Source organism: Lagopus leucura, unplaced genomic scaffold (assembly GCF_019238085.1).
Source record: "Lagopus leucura isolate 7727_CA_CO unplaced genomic scaffold, USGS_WTPT01 Super-Scaffold_100008, whole genome shotgun sequence".
Lineage (NCBI taxonomy): Eukaryota > Metazoa > Chordata > Aves > Galliformes > Phasianidae > Lagopus > Lagopus leucura.
The window spans coordinates 33,757,060-33,773,735 of record NW_024962265.1 but is presented as its reverse complement, the minus strand read 5'-3'; the positions used below and the strand labels follow the sequence as shown (position 1 = coordinate 33,773,735).

General features: G+C 43.8%; 1 protein-coding gene across 2 annotated transcripts in view; it reads right to left on the bottom strand.

Moving 5' to 3' along the window:
- The window catches only part of RAP1B (RAP1B, member of RAS oncogene family), a 29,392-nt gene extending 15,583 nt beyond the window's left edge, over nucleotides 1–13,809 (bottom strand). The window contains exon 1 of one of the 2 annotated variants that reach the window (XM_042872372.1): nucleotides 13,771–13,809. The gene's annotated coding sequence lies outside the window, so the exon portion shown is untranslated. Of the gene's footprint in view, nucleotides 1–1,838; nucleotides 1,879–13,770 lie in introns of those variants that run through there. The other variant, XM_042872371.1, reaches the window with a different exon arrangement.
- Nucleotides 13,810–16,676: the final 2,867 nt, after the last annotated feature.

Genomic DNA, 16,676 nt, shown 5'->3' with positions numbered 1-16,676 from the left:
AAAGCTATGCACACTACAAAACCTGAAACAGAAACTCAATCTCCTGGTGGACTGATAGCCATCTATGCCTGATTTTTTTCCTCTAGCTTCTCTGAAACATGTATGAACCATAAACAGCTTCTCCTTATAGAGTCTTTCCCTTGCATTTCACGTGTTTTGTTCTTTCTCCTCCCACCACAACTGGGGGGGTAGGAGGGAGGAGGAAGTTACTGGTGAAGAGCATGTAAATTAAGAAGCCACCTGCACTATCAAGACAGGAGCTGAGAGTAGCTCCTCAAGAATAGTTGCCAGATTACACTAACCTGACATTTTGATAATACTCCTTCATTCTAAAGCTATCAGTCCTGAGAAACGGATGTACTCAGGAAGGTGCCAATAGAAAAGAAGATGGTATAATAGTTACTGAGCCATAGGTAAGCAAAAAACAAGATTGGACAGAGGATCATAAGAAGCACCCATAGAATTACCCAGCAACCAGATACAAATCATTACAAACTTATTCAAACTAAATAAACCAAATAAGTTATTTGAATCCCTACCTTCCCACTTCTCTTAAGGAGAGTATTTTAATGGAAATTTACATTGCTTTGAAGGCTGGCTACCCTTAAAGAGACAAGCCTTTGAGAAACAGGAGCAATGCCAACTTCCCTCGCTTTTTTGTTCTTCTAACTTAGGCAGGACAGTGCTGTCAACTGTGGTCTCTATGTAGGCACTAAAGAACAGGAAGCATGCAAAAAAAATAAAGGCCTATTTCCCAACCCTAACTGCAAAAAGCACTGGCTTTGAACAACTGAGTACTTATATGCACAGCTACTCACATGAATTCTGCAGATGTCTGGTGTAAGTTTTAGCTAGAAAGGAAAACTAGGAAATCTGCTCTTTTTCAAAAAATAAGATTTTCACATGAACTGTACCCTAACACCATACTGAATCCAGGAAGAAAGCAAGCAAAACAATCAACTGAAACAGAAACATTTTAAAGGGTTCACATGTTTTAAGGATCCTCAGCATCACATAAGGAACTCACAATCAGCTTTCTACCCTGATCAGATAAAGTGGGAAAAAGTGGCTCTTGGACATTTTCTCAGACACGTCTCCAAACAAAAGCAAATCAAAGTGATGGCCTTTAAGATGGTCAAGGAATAAAAAAAATGCTATTCTAGTGGTGAATGAAGAAGTTGTATGCTTACTGTTTGTAATGCCTTCCTAGAAAGCAACCACACAATAAAGAACTTCAAGAATTTAGGCAAGATTAAATACCATTTGGGGCATCTGAAAGGAATTTGGCTTGATACAATAGTCACAAAAGCAGGTTTGATTTTTTGGGGGGCAAGCAAGGTTACAGGGGTAGAACTTAGTTTGCTGGTCGCCCTTCATATTTGCTTTTAGGATTTGTTACATGTCTGAGGAATGGAAAAGCTAATCATTTAATCTCCCCAAGTGATATTAAGCCAAATGAAGTTGTAACTGGAGCTCAGCTCCAGGCCAAAAAAGGATCTAAATGCAGTCACTCCTTGAAGATGTCTCTGAGACAGACTTATATGAACTAGTTGTTCAAGTATGGAATTAAGCAAATAGCCCTTCACAAGAACATTATCATTCTGAGAGCTTCATAGACACCATAACTCTCATAATGTTCAGACCCTGACATTCTGGTTGCATTGTGAAGCTGCAGTATATTCACTAAAATTTTCATGATGCCTTTGCATATTTATCTCTTTGAAAGCAGTATTTTGAATGACCTTGTGAATAGTACTCTTAAACTCCTCTTAATTGTTTCCATGAGAAAAAAGTTTCAAACATTAACATGGCAGATCAAGAAAATTAACTTTACCTACCTGCAGTCACCCATGGAGAAATTCACCAATTCATCCTACATCTCAGAGAGGGGATATTGGTTCTGGAACAGTACAGGTCAGTGGTCAGACATTTGGAGGAACAGCTCTAGGTCATTCAGAGGATCAGGTCACTGACTAAGCTCAGAGGATTCCATCTTCCAAAAGAAAATGCTTCTCACCTCTGGTACTGGCTAAACCTAAACCTAATTGCCTACTATTCAGATTCCACAAAATTTTGAGTCTTTGCCTGGTTTGGAACCCCTTCTCCAGGGAAAGAGCTGGTTAGAAAGAATGTGCGCTGTTCTTAACATTCCCCAAATACTTATGTGTAAGAGAAATACAGAATTCTTAGCCCTCAACTCCAAGCCAAGGAAAGATTTCTCAGAATTATTTTAGTGCATAAGCAACACCCTGACAACAGAATCCAAAATGGAAACCAATTCATTTCCACTGCTTTTAGATGTCTTAGGAATTCAAGCAATTTAATTTATTGCTTGAGAGGGTAAGTGATACCTCTAACAATAGTTAAATTAAAATACTCCAGAATTGGCTGTCACACTCATTTAAAGAAAACAGTACTCTGAAATCAATTCTAAAGACAAGATACAGCAATAAAAAAGTTGATAAGCTCTAATTAAACATGTTGATACCCATGACTCTGGGAAGTAGAGCTATTCTATTATTGACATGGACTCTTTGGAAGCAAGTGAGTTCAGTAAACAGTCCTAAAAATCTTTATTTCCAGTTTGTGATGGCTTCTTGTCTCAACAACAACAAAAAGTATTTCACAGAAAGAAAAGGATTGGTCAGCTAGCTCTTTTGGGCTTTAAGGCAGCAATTTTCCTCGGACAAAAATATTTCTTCAATTATCTTCAAATATTTTAACTGATGCCAGAGAATCTTGAGAGGAGTTTCAAGAAGCTGCCTGCATCCAGTAATGCGAAGTCATTCTAACTACTTAAGAAGAAAGCATGGGAACAAGTTACTACAGCATGAACAGGGCATGGAGATTTAAGTTATTCCCCAAACAACTCATGGGGATGCTTATCCTACAGAGACAGCTTAACCAAGTCTCCCTCCCATCACTGATGGCAACTACCTTGATCAATACAGAACACGTGGGCAGCTTCCATAAAGGAGCTAGCAAGCTAACATCTGAATAGTCCTCCTCAGCCCCCAAAGTCAGAAGTTAGCTCCTAGCTAGATCTTTGAACACAAACTTGATGCATGTTCTAAGGATGCAAACTGATGGCTGGAGACAAAGACTGAGCAACTTGCAGTGTTTTCATACAAAGAGTAAAAAGCAAGCCTGTTGCTGTTGTTTTCAAGATGAGCGAAGCAACATACAGTAAGTAATTACACTATGTTCAACTAGCAGCTTCGTACAAAAATTCAAGTATGTCAATTAAATTTTGAGTCCCTTTTAAAAGTTATACTAAGTCTATTTAAGACTTAGTTAGAATTTGCAACATCAGATTTACTCTTATTTTGGTAACTATTCGCTGCGATGCGCTTTCTTCCAATTTCTGTAGCAGTCACCATCCCCCACAGAAGCTGTTTGTGCATGTTCTACCAGTCTGACTTCCAGCTACACTGATGATCTCAGAATTCCTAAAAAAAGATGAATTGCAAATGTTTTTGACGCTTGCTAAGAAAAATCCAGGCAGACAGTAAGGAAAAAGAATACTCCGATTTTTAAAAATATTACAAGCATTAAATTCAGAGAATGCATGATTATCACATTATAACACTCTGCTAGGCACAAGCGAAGTATTCAACTACATAGCAAGTTTCGAGAACTCAAGACAGCAATTCACAGCTGTAAATTGTCTCTACTGTCACTACAGAGAAGAATGAGTGTTTGGCTCTAAAACTTGATTAATGGATTACTTAATCACAGCATACCTGATGCACCTCCCACTGCATCCTCCTGATTAACAGCAGATAGAAGCTTTTCTTTCTCCTTGTAACTGTCATATCTGTTACAGGAAATTTTACCTTTTGAGTTACAAAAGCCGATAGAAATAGCAGGACTGCAAGTACGGTGTGCAGGCTTTTTCAGTTTTTAGACTTCCCTCGTTTAAAGTGCCTCTGAAGTTAGAAAGTTACTTCAAAAAAAAAAACAAAAAAACAAAACAAGCCTGTCACTTGGCTGAAGAGACTCAGCATTGGAAAAAGGCAGCTTCACTTCTGTCCCAGAAACAGACCTGTCCTCCAATTCCACATGGTGCTCATGTTACAAGAGGAGATGCCAACTCTACTCTGTGACGCTGGCTGCTGAACCTTTAAGGCCTTCTCACCTTTAAACATAAGGAAATGCACAGTCCAGCTGCAATTCCAGTACTTCCTGAATCTTTGTTCCCACTGCTGATTTTTCTTTATAATCTACATATAAAGTATACACTGGGCAAAGTCTGAGCTAGCATTCTCATATGCCAAGGTATGACTACTTGCACTATCTTCAGTATTAGACATTTGGTTTAATCTCATTTGTTCTGGGACCCCCAATACAGAAAGGACATGGAGTTGTTGGAGCAGGTCCAGAGGAGGGCCACAAAGATGATCAGAGGGCTGGAGCACCTCCCCTACAAGGACAGGCTGAGAGCTGAGGCTGTTCAGACTGTAGAGGAAAAGGCTCCAGGGAGACCTTACAATGGCCTTCCAGTACCTGAAGGGGGCCTACAGGAAAGCTGGGGAGGGGCTTTTTATAAGGGCATGTAGCAACAGGACAAGAGGAAATTACTTTAAACTGGAAGAGGGTAGGTTTAGACATTGGGAAGAAATTCTTTACCGTGAGGATGGTGAGACACTGGAACAGGTTTCCCAGTGAGGTTATGGATGCCCCCTCCCAGGAAGCATTCAAGGCCAGGCTGGATGTAGCTGTGACCTACCTGGTCTAGAGGGAGGTGTCCCTGCCTACAGCAGGGAGTTGGAACTAGAGGATCTTAAAGGTCCCTTCCAACCCAAACCATTCTATGATTCCATACACAGATCTTCTTCTTCATTACATCATTTTGTTACTAGCCTCTTAAGACTGGCTGCTATAGTTCCTTTACATTCAAATCTTCAATAACCACCTGAAAATGTCATAATCCCTTGATAAGCTAACAATGTCGTAAGATCCTGGAAAACTAATATATTTCAAAATACAATTTATGACCAGTTGCATGATTTACAGTGTCTGTCTCTACTGCATGATTTACAGTCACTCTATTACAAACCAGGTTAGTAGCCCAAAATATCTTTCAATTCTTGTACATCATTTTAATTATGGTTAAAAGTTTTAGCAATTGAAAGGACACTAATCCTATGTCAATTGAGAATATTAGGTACTAGCAATCATTATCAGGAACAAAATTAGTTCTTCTATGATAAATGAACCATATCAAAGAAGTCTCAAGTAATTGTAACTCATGTCCATTTAGAACTTCCCATCAGTGCGTCCTTAATAGAAGTATGGTATTTGAGTATGAGCAAGCATCATTCACACTTACTCAAGTTATACATAATTCCCTAAGCAGTTCCTTTTTTGAAGCTTGAGACTTCTGTCTTGAGGCTGGGGAGTAATGAAAAAGGTTAGGAAAAAGAAAAACATGGCATCCACCAATAGCTACTACCTTCTGCCACATAGTGGTTCTGCTTCTGCAGTAATGAAGGTGTGCCTTAACTGCTTATCTTCACAGTTAAATTTTTTAGCCGAATCCACTAATGAAGGTGAGTTTGTGCAAGAAATAAACACTTAAAGGAGGAAGTGGTTGAAACTTGGACAGAAGGCATGTCCTGTGAGGAGAGGCTGAGGGCACCGGGCTGCCCAAGTTGGAGGAAAGGAGGCTGAGAGGCAAGCTCACTGCTATCTGCAGCTCCTGAGGAGGGAAGGCAGAGGGAGGTGTCAACCTCTCACACATACCTTGACTGGAAGAAGACAACTGCTGAAGTTCACCCCCACCATTCTTGCTCATATATAGATGCACATTACCAGAGTTGAGTTGCTCTGGAGGCAACTGCTAAGTTGTTGCAATACAAGGGTATTTTAAAAACCAGTGAAATAAAGGGTGGCTTATCTTCACATGCCAGGCTATAATTCTGCATGTGCTCTGTGAGCAGCTGATGCATCTCAAGACAGTCCCCCAAAAATCTCATTTAACGGATCAGAAGTTTCCAAGAGAGGAAAAAACATCAGACAGTTACAAGCAGAAACCCAAAGGTAAGCAATTCATGTTTGGAAGCCTGAGCTTCAAGACAGAATGACACCTACACACAAAGCTGAATAATGTTAACCAAATGAATTTGAATCACACTCATCCCCACACCACTCTTACATGGAGCAGATCTTTAGTGAGTTACCAAATTAGTAAGGGTTGCATTTGTTTAATCAAGTCTCCACAAGAGTCTATTTGAATCTTCTTAAGAGGAGTCTACCTCTTGTTTAGACCACAGTTACGGTTTCTCTGCACCTTCAAAGCTTGTCATTTACTGGAGAAACCTGTAGTACCTTTAGATTTGCTATGCTGCCGAGTTAAATCAAACCTACACTTTCACAGGCTAGCAAAAGATGTCCAAAGCATACTGGAAATTTAAATCTGCTTTGGAGGTTTGGATGCAAAGATCTTTTTAGATACAGACCTGCATGTCTGGTCATCTAAGAATCATTCACTAGTCATACTATGACAGTCGCCACGCTATTTGAGCAAGTATTACTGCTACATTCTAAACCTGTTATTGAATGAGTTCCACTTCAGCAAATTAAAGATATGCATCACAAAACAACCTATCTTTTGGGAAAAGCCTGAGTGGAAGAACAACTTCTCAGTCTTCCCAGAGTGTTCCAGTGAAGCCAGTTTACCCTCCATGAAACCACACTCTCATATTTCCACATCACTCAGGGTGTTCCCAGTACACCCAGCGCATCCTCTCTGGTTCTCAAGATCTATGACTTCAGCTGTCTGGAGATAAGGCTGTGAATGGTCCCTTAGCTTCACTCCTATTATCGTAGCCAACTGGGCATTCAGTTCAGAAAAGAGGCTTTGAGTTTCCTTCATGAGAAGTCCACCAAAGAATTTCATTTTAAAAAAGTACTTCACAGCAAGGCTAACCAAGGCAGAATTACATTAGCTGAAATTACAAACAGTTTAAACTTGACAAATTTGAAAAGAATTGTAAACTGCATCTCATGATCTTGCCTCTGGCTAGGAGCAGGATGTATTTCTAGTGAGCAAGACTGTACTTGGTTCAAAATATTGGCTGTTGTACCTAAGCGAGGGCAAATTACTGAAGAATCAACACAACATGCACGTTAACTCACTGGACAGAACTCACATTCCTAACAGAAAAGGAAAAGGCAGCTTCAGGAGATTCATCTACATCAGGAATAAAATTGTACAACCTACTTATTCTTTTTCCCATGTACTGTTCCATTTATTCACTTTAATCCCTACTCACAGTTACAGCATTTCTTGCCTGAGTCTTAAGAAACTAATGGAAAGCAAAGATGCCAAACACTACCACATACAGTAGCCTAAAGCACTTCACTTTGAAACTGCTATCAGTTACTCAGTTTTTGCAGAACTTCAGCTCTTACACAAGTTTTCTACACAAGATCTCTGGCAGAACTCCAATACAGCTCAGGTCATTTCCTGAAACAAAAAGCTTAGGGAGATCAGAAAAGAAAAGAGAATCATAGAAAAGCAGTGGGCATGCTCAAATGCAAGAAAGGTGAAAAGATAAATTGAAAGAGCATGCAATGAACAAAAATAACAATTTCAAGTTGTGTGTGGCCCCTGGGCAGCCTGGTCTAATGGTTAGCAATCCTGCCTTGGCAGGGGGGGTTGAAACTAGATGATCATTGTGGTCTTTTTCTACCCAGGCCATTCTATGATTCTACAAAAACAAAGATTCAGAAATGCTCAATACTCATATTTTTATATAAAAAGCAAGTAGAAAAATATACATCAAAACTAAGAGCATTTGAAGATCAAGGATCTAGTAAAAAAATTAAAAGTTATAAGCACCTGGATTTACTGGGGGATTGCAAGCTTCCCACTGCTGGGCTGCAAACTTCTTCAACGCCTGCATGAATTTCTACACATTTGTTGTATTCTCAACTAACTGAAGTCAACAGAAGTTGGATTTTTAGCAAAGCATTTCACAGCACATTAGGAACACAAGGCGGCTCACATTGTGCACTTATATTCCACGAATACTGCTCATGTTAAACTTTTTTGGAAATTCATCCATGGACTGCTATAATTTGGGCAAGAACTATCAAGACGAATTCAAGCTAGCAAAAAACTCAAGTTTCTGATGCTGCTCATCATAAAATCCACAAAAGCACATAGCGTTTCCCATACATCTGCACGAGTAGAATAACAAGCATAAATAGATGGACCACTCCCTCAACAGGGATAAGAACATCACATTCACCAACAATTCTCAATTTTAAACAGGTCAGAATGGTGTAGATACAACTGCAGAAGCATAAGAATCAAGATAGCACAAGCCATATTAATTTACATACTTCTCCAATCCTAACAAAACCCTTCAACAATACTGCATGCAATAAGCAATCACGAGAAACTAGGCAGGCTGTGTTTTATGGGTCATCTTTTTTAAGGACATGAAGCTTTTGGAATGTTATGTTGTAAGCAGTTTCATAATGAAAGATCAGAGGAGGGTTACTGACTGCATCTTAAAGTGTCTTGACGATTCACCTTACCTATTTAACAGTTCTAAGATTAATAAGCAAAAGATTCCTGTCCAGTATGCCACTGGGCAGCCCTTGCACTTAACCATGTAACCTAGACACACAGACACGCAGCTTAGTCCCAGCTATGTCATCTTGTAAACAAATAAATCCTGCCCTAAATACTGTATTGTGGAAAGTAAAATTCCACTTACTGGACTGCTTCCATTCTACATTCAGGTTTGCCCTTCTCAAAATTAAAAAAAAAAAAAAAGCAACAAAACAAGATAGATTGCAACTTTCTACTAGTTTTCCCATGACTTACTTTTGGGGAAAGTATTAGACCATGCAATACCGAAGTTTAACTGCAAGCAAGAAGTGCACAACCATATGATGTAGCTACCAGTATCATCCAGGTTCTGAGGCAGCCCGCATAGCAGACAGCACATCAGCTTCATCTTAAGTAAAAACATGATTGCACACAATGTCTTTATAAAAAAAGACAGCTGGTCTGATCCTACAACTGCTGAAGGCTCTGAATCCAGTAGTGCTCAAGTACCACACCTAGTACTGTTCTGGTCCTCCTGCCTCCTGGACATCCCCTCTCATGCTCCATGTTAATAACAAACACATCTGCTGCTCATCTTCCAGACAGATATGGTCACACCCCTTTTGCTTCTTCTTGATATATGAAGACTGCTTCAAGAAATTCCCCTTCATTGCAGGCATGGGAAATACCACAGCACGAGTAACTAGGTTCCAGAAGATGACCGAGTGGGAAAAAAAAATACAACCTGAAAAGCTAAAACATTAATATAGAGCAACAAAAAGGAACACCTGCAGAGACTGTCTGCTTTTGGAAGTTAGGATAGATTAAGCAAAGAGAAGGCTAGCCAACATACATTATTTTGGTGTTACAGAGCACATCCATTTAAGAAAAAGTTTTGACCAACTGATTTCATATAAAGTTATGAAAAAAGCCACGCTAAAGAAAACAACATTGTTCAACTACATCTCTACCTCTAATCCAGACTACCTGCTGAAAACAAAGATTAATAAAAGCTTACAGTTAAAGCAAGTTAATGTTCAGTGTCTACAAATTTTGATGCAAAGAACACATTTTCTTCAGAGTTTCTATGAGGAAACAAATTGTAATTACAGGTGCTTGCTTGAAGGTTTCTCCTTAGTTATGAAAATAAACGGTTCCCCTGTTCCAGTTCCTCAATATTGTCCAGAAAATTAATGATATAAAGTTTCATATGGCTCTAAGATTAGGGTTACACTGAAAGGTATTTCATGAATTATCAACACTGGCATGCAATATCCTTTTTGCAGAAGGACTGGTCAAATAATTAAGGTGTGGAACACCTTCCTGTGTTGTAACAGCTGCAGGAATGATAGCCAGTGATCCCTAAAGACAATCTTAGTCTGCAGAGAAACACGAGATGCTGTTTCTTTGCACAGGACACAAATGTCCATTAGAAGGGATGGGCTTTCCCACTTCTGCACTATTCTCTGGCCTTCCTCTCTTGGCCAAGAATGAACTAACCATGTGTACTGTAATTGGCAGTCTCCCTTCATAGCTGCATAGCAGGGACTTACTTCAAACGACATAAACTCCTCAGATTAATAACTAGAAAGCTGAATGGAACAATACAGTAGATACTGCCAAGCGCCTCTTCTTCTTCCTGGTTCAACTCTAAGAAAGTTCCTTTAACTCCGCTACAAACTTTTCTGTAGGCTCCAGAGCACCTTCACTCTGCTGCTTCAGCAATGAAAACTACTGCTAAAAACACTGCCTATGGAAATGGAGCATTCTGAATAGGTAGAGGGCCCCCAAATCATTTTGGGGGTTGCCTAAGAGGCAGATTGCCAACCTGGTGCATACAGCCTTCTTCCCCTTCCTTGCCGCCAGAAGACCATGCAGAATGTCAAAAGTTCACAACCGCATTCACAAAGAGGTGCACACAGTTTAAAAAAGAAAGAAAAAGGCCTTTGAGTTCCCCAGTGTTCTTTGGGTATTCTAAAGCAAGGGAGATGTGGGCTTCAGGCCAGTGCTCACTGCCACTACTTCAGGCAGCCTCATTCAGCTGTTCCATCAAGAAATGACTTGTGCCACCAAAGTGTTTGACTTCCTCCAAACTCTGCTTGCCTACAACAAGCAAAGTATCGCACACTTTTAAGTCTAATTTTTAATATGCCTATCTCCCCCAGTTTTCTTATGTTTGACAGGCCCTGAGACAAAAGACATACATTAGACACATCCAGTGAGATACTCAAGCTCTTCTGCACTCAATCACTGAACAATTTTGAGAGCTGTCACTTACTAAGCAGGTCCCTTATTAAATCCATAAAAAAAAAAAAAAAAAAAGAGAGAGACCTTCCCTTTTCCCTGCTTTACATAAAAAGAATGGAAACAGACCACCTCAACCATGTATGAAGAGGAAAATGAAGTCTGCCTTCAAATGGGATTGCGTAGTTTCTGTAGATACTCCCTCAATCTCTTCAAAGGAAGAGGCTGACTAAAAAATCCCTCCACCTGACCTAGATGCAACAAAGCACAGCAGAAACCTGCCCCAACTCAGCAGGGACTCAACACACCAATAATACACGGACTACTTCAGTCTGCTTTGGCACTTGTTCTGAGGCAGAAGAGTGGCACTGCTTCCAACCACAAGCTAAATAAAAACTTTTGTTGCATGGGGTATACTTAGCGTTCTGTTTACTGAAAAAGCAATCTTGATTAAAACTCACAAAAGCTTGAGAGAAATTGCTGAGTGTGCCTTTAAGAGTTAAAGCACTCTCAAAAGTCAGTAAGGTATCTGAAGGTCACCTCAGCATTACTGGGCAATTCACAGAGCACCCACTCACCCCTCTTACCATATATCCCAGAAGTGCTTTTACCTATATGACATCCTTGCCCCCAGGAGCACCTCTCTGAGCAGCCAGCAGCACTCTATGACGACAGGGTTCACACCACAGCAGTTAAGTGCTGAGCACCCAAGTACTGCAGTGACTCCTGCACTTCCCATGTTCCAGATGATAGGTGGACAGCCGCTTATTTTAGCTCCCACATTTACTGACTGCTAGATCACAAGCTAAGTCATCTTCAGCACACTTCTTTCCTCAGGAATTTCTTCCTCCTTTTGTAGGCTCTCACCTAGATTCCCATCTGCTTGCTTCTGTTCCAGAAAGGCGCTCAATTAAAAAGTCAGTCAGTTTCATTCTGCAAAACTAGCACAGCACAAAGAAAGCTGTCATGGCTCACCTGAGATTTATTTCTGATGATCTGCCCTGCACAAGAATCACAAAGTTTTAATAATGCTCACAAAATTAATCTGGGGAAGGTATATAGTAACAGAAGGGAGACAACCAATCACAAACAGCACAAAAGACCATTTGTCTTTCTCATATGTGAGCTCTGTTTTTAAGCTTATAGTCTTTCAACTGTTTTGCAGATTACACCACCACCCCCAGGCAGACAGGTGCTTCAAGTACGATTCAGCTTTGCTAAAAAAAAAAAAAAGAAAAAAAAGAAAAAAAAAGAAAACCCACAAAAAATTGAATATATTACGTGACCTTTATAGCACATGGAGCAACTCAGAAGTCAGATAATCACAAAGTCTTACACTACAGTTGCCAGCTAAACTTGAAGTAGCTCATACCACTAAGCAGAACATCTCTGAAATGCACAGGTAACAGGGAAAGAACACTGCACGTCATTATTTAGGAAGTTTATTTGCAAAGCCTTTGATGTGAGCAACCAAGGCAGCCTTCACTACACACTCAGCCCATTTTTAGCCAAAGTGAAGACTGCAGTACTGACTTTGAGATGGGAGGGGAAAAAAAAAAAAAGTAATGAATAAAGAAAAACCTCTTGAGCGTTCCACAAGTTAAGTTTTAAGCTTGAGATTTTAGCACAGATAGAAGGCCAAAAGCAGATCACTGGACTGCTTTTTCAAGTCTTCTGTAGAGGAGAAAAGCAGCACTTTCAAAAGGGAAATAAATTTATCTCTGAATGATTACTAATATAAAATGAGGTGATTGCTTCTTTGCCTTTTAATTTACTAGAAAAAAAAAAGAAAGCATTTCATCCCTTCTTTTCTATAACAGTGATTTCAATATACATTTTGCCACAAAAGAGTACTGAAAAGTCGCTGTCATTCTCCATCTCCTTACTTCATATTAGGATAAAATATAGCTGCTATGTGCTGGAAATAACAAGTCCCACTAATGAAAACATCTAAATGCAGGCACACACGCAGAAACTACAATTTTCAAGCTGCGCATCTCTGAAATATCCTCTTTATTGGAACTGCACCACCTCACCATCACACCCCCAAGGATGACTTTTTCCCCCTTAGAGCAGCACAACCTCCAGACAGAAGGGCAGTAAGAGCAAAGAGCACGCTGATGGCTTCTGCAGGAACCTCGCTGCTCTAGATCCTCTTTTTGTTATCCGAGGCCAGCGCAAAACACCCCAATTTCATTTCATCCCTCTGAAAACTTTGCTTTCGCTTCTAGTGAATATATATTTCGATGGAAGGGTATTTTTTGGGGGGGGTGGGGGGGAGAGGGAGGAGGTAAAGGGGGGGAACGCGGGGGTGGGGGTATGCGTTCCGCTGGCTTGGTGCAGGAAGCATCCCTCGAGCTCTTCCATTTGCGTCGCCGCCGGAGTTCAGACGTGACGAGGAACACCGCCGTCCCTTCCGGCCGCCGGCTCCGCGAATCCCCGCCACCCTTCGGGCTGTTGTTCCGCGGGGCAGGACCCGCTGACCGCCGGCGGCGCCGCTCCGCGCAGGGCCGGGAGCTGTAGCCGCACCCCCCGCCGCCGGGCGGGCCCCCCCCCCGGGCACAGCGGCCGGAAGCGGCGGCGGGCGGCCGGACTAGGTGGGGCCCGGCTCGGACTTCCCGCTGACAACGGCGGCGGCGACCCGTCCCCGGCCGGGCGGCACCCGCCCCTCCCTCCTCTCTCTTCTCTTCCTTCTCTGGCAGCCCCGAGCCGCGGGGTTACAACTTTCCGCTTCCGCTCTAACTTCGGCGGGCGGCGGCGGCAGGGCCGGGCCCCGCACTGCCCCGCGCCTCAGGCCGGGGGGCGGCGGCGGCGGCGGCGGCGGCAGCTCCTCCTCCGCCATGTTCCAGGCTCCTGCCCCATCTCCCGCAGCGCGCCGCTCCTCGCCTCGCGCTCCCCCTCCCCTTTCCTTCCCCTCGATCGCCACCCCCCGTGGGCCCGGACAGCGCCCTCGTTCCTACCGGACAGCGCCTCCACTCCCCACCGCCGCCGCCGCCGCCGCCGCCTCGCCGGCCGAGCCCGCTGCGCTCCGCCCGCTGCCTCTCGCCGCTGTGCCGGGGCGCGGCTTGGGGCCGTCGCCGTGACGCCGCACGCCCAGCCTCGCTCTGGCGCGGCAGGGGCGGGGGCGGTGCGGAGGGGTGGGCTGACCCCGTCGCCGCGCCCCCACTGCGCAGGCGCGGAGCCCTCCCCAACCCCCTTCCCGCCGGCCCCTCCCCCCGCCGGGCCCCGCGCGATGCCCTGAGGGGCGGCCCGGCCTCGGGCGCCGGGCGTGTGTCGGCCTCGGGGCGGGGAGGGGTCGGGTGGCGCTGGGCCGACTGGAAACCGCCGCGGGGCGGCTGCGCGGCGTGTCCCCGCGGCGTGAAGGGAAGGAGGGGGGCTGGGGAGGCCGGCCTGGGTGTGGCGGGCTGGGAGCTCGCATCCCCTAGGAGGGGAGGTCGGTACCCGGGATGGAGAGCCCAGGACAGAACGAGCCTTGAGGAGGGAGCGTGGGCCTCTCAGTCGTGTCGGGGGAGGTTCCGAAGCTTCGCGCTCGTGGCAGCGCGTAGCGGTCCCTTGTCAGCCGGGAGCCGTGGGGGAAGGAACGCCGAGGCAGTGTTTCTGACCTCTCCGAGAGGGCTTTTGAGACCCGCGGACGGGGGGTGCTTCGGAGATGTGTCACGCTGCTATAGGCTGCTGCTCCATGGGCTGTTACACCTCTGGGTGCCCTTGTCAGCCCCGCACGTACAACGTGGGACGTCCGTCGCTTGCAAATACACTGCTCGACCCTAGTTTTCTTTCACTATTAAATAATATAAAGCGCTTTTTACTCTCCCTGAGCGCCACTTACATTTTTCTAGCCAGAAAGGGTTTAACTGGCGAATGTTAGAAATACCCATTTCTGTGTGTGGGAAGCAAACAGTTAACGCGGTGCAGGCAGATAAAACTTTTGCCAGAGGAAGCGGCGTGGTGTGCGGGGCTGACAGGAAGCTGCAGCGAGGCTGCTGGCGAGGGGAGTGGGTGTGGAGGAAGCACGGCCGCTCCGTTTGTGACACAGAGATAGAAAAGGGAAAAAGCGATGACATTTTCCCCTGTTGCGAGGTGGAGAGGGCCCGGCTAAAATGGGAGATGCACAGCGTGGGGGTGGGTGTGTGGGAGAGGCTGGAGGTCGGAGCCAAAGGAGCCAGAGCAGCCACTGGGATGTGCTGCCTAAGTTGGAGCAGCTTTTCGAGGCTCACGGCACCAAGAAAGTGACACGATTTTAAAAAGAGTGTTGCTTTTAAATCCCAGACGTCATAAAATCTCTTCCAGAGTCCAGACAAATCTCTTGGTGTTGTGCAGCTTAAACTCTCATGCGGTACTTTGATAATGAATCCCTGTAAGTGATGGATAATGCTCAAGAGCTGACGTGAGAAGCCGAGTGTGCAGAAATGCAGTCAGTTTTCAGCAGGGAATCCATTGTGGGGCAGAGCTGTTGAAATAGATGGTGTCTGTCTTACGTATGAACCAGAAGAACATCTCTTGCCTCTGTTAGCTGGGAAGTTTATATACTCGCCAAACAGAAGCAGCATCGGTTTCTTCAGACTTCTCTGTAAGTAGGTATTATTATCAGTTCCCAGCAATAATCATGACACCAATAAAAAGAACAAACAGGAAGATGTATCCTCTGCCCTCCCAACTTTTGTCGGTGACCTAGATTAATCCCAAATAACAATCAGTGTTCAGAGAGCAGATGAGTGCCACTGCCAGATTAATACTTTGCAGTGTGCCTTTAATTGCCCTGTGCCTTACAGGCAGCGTGATGAGTATTGTTCTTTGCCGTACAACAAGAAAACAGGAAGGGGCCTCTGGGAGTTTGGATGAGTCTCCTGCAAGCAGGTCTTGGTGTCTGAGTTTCACAGGGGAATCTAAAACTCAATATATTAAAAGAAGTGTACATACGCATATATATACATATGGATTACTTAATGCAGACACACTTGAAAACTGAATACTGTAACTAGAAGAAATAGGCAGTTAGGATCCATTCTGAGTGAGAGGGACTAAACATTCCCTTTTCCAAACTCTCTCGACCACGTATTTTGCATGTAAATCAGGCTCTTAAGTTTGGATTTTCCTATGAATCATTTGGAGGTTAATACTCAGCACAACTCTTAAACTAGCTTTGCTCACCTCAGTGTGGCTGGTGAATAGAAACTTGGTATGCAGCTCGTTGTGCTTCAGGTGTGCCTGAGCCACTCACTAGTGTTACTCCAGTGGCTGCAGCAGTGTGAGGTGCCCGTGTGGCACAGCAGGTCCCCAAAGCATCATCAGCTTTCCTTCTTGGCTGGCCTACTTGTTCCCAACAACATTCTGTGATTTTTCAAAGATGTATGGCAAATGCTTAGGTTGCCTACTCTCCAAACAGCAACAAAACAGTAGAGAACCTGCTTATGCCCATTAACCTTAAGTGACAAGTCGATCCTTACAGCACACTGCACCACTTGACCTCTGGGTTGTAACTTTGCCTCTCAGTTTGCCAGTTGCCTGCCTGTACTTCGTAAACCTCTTGTGTCAATGACCAGCGCTTAGCTGGAGCTTACAGGATGTCGATATTGCACATCACCAGCACAGAGAGCTGTCTGGTAATGTCGTGGCTGCTGGGAGAACAGCTGCAAGGGAGCACAGGAGAATCTCTCTGCTGGAAGAAGAATATGAAAATACATCTTGTTAAAAATCCTGTGGAATTACTGTGGGGGAGAGTTCATAAATTGCTCAAGTGAAATGAAAGACTGTTTTTTAAGTGATGCTTTAATAAAGGTTGGACGGAATGGCCTTTGGTCACCTCCTTGTAGTTCTTCTAACTTTGCCTGCATTGTTTTTGCTGGAGCTGCATGGGTGTTGGAGCAAA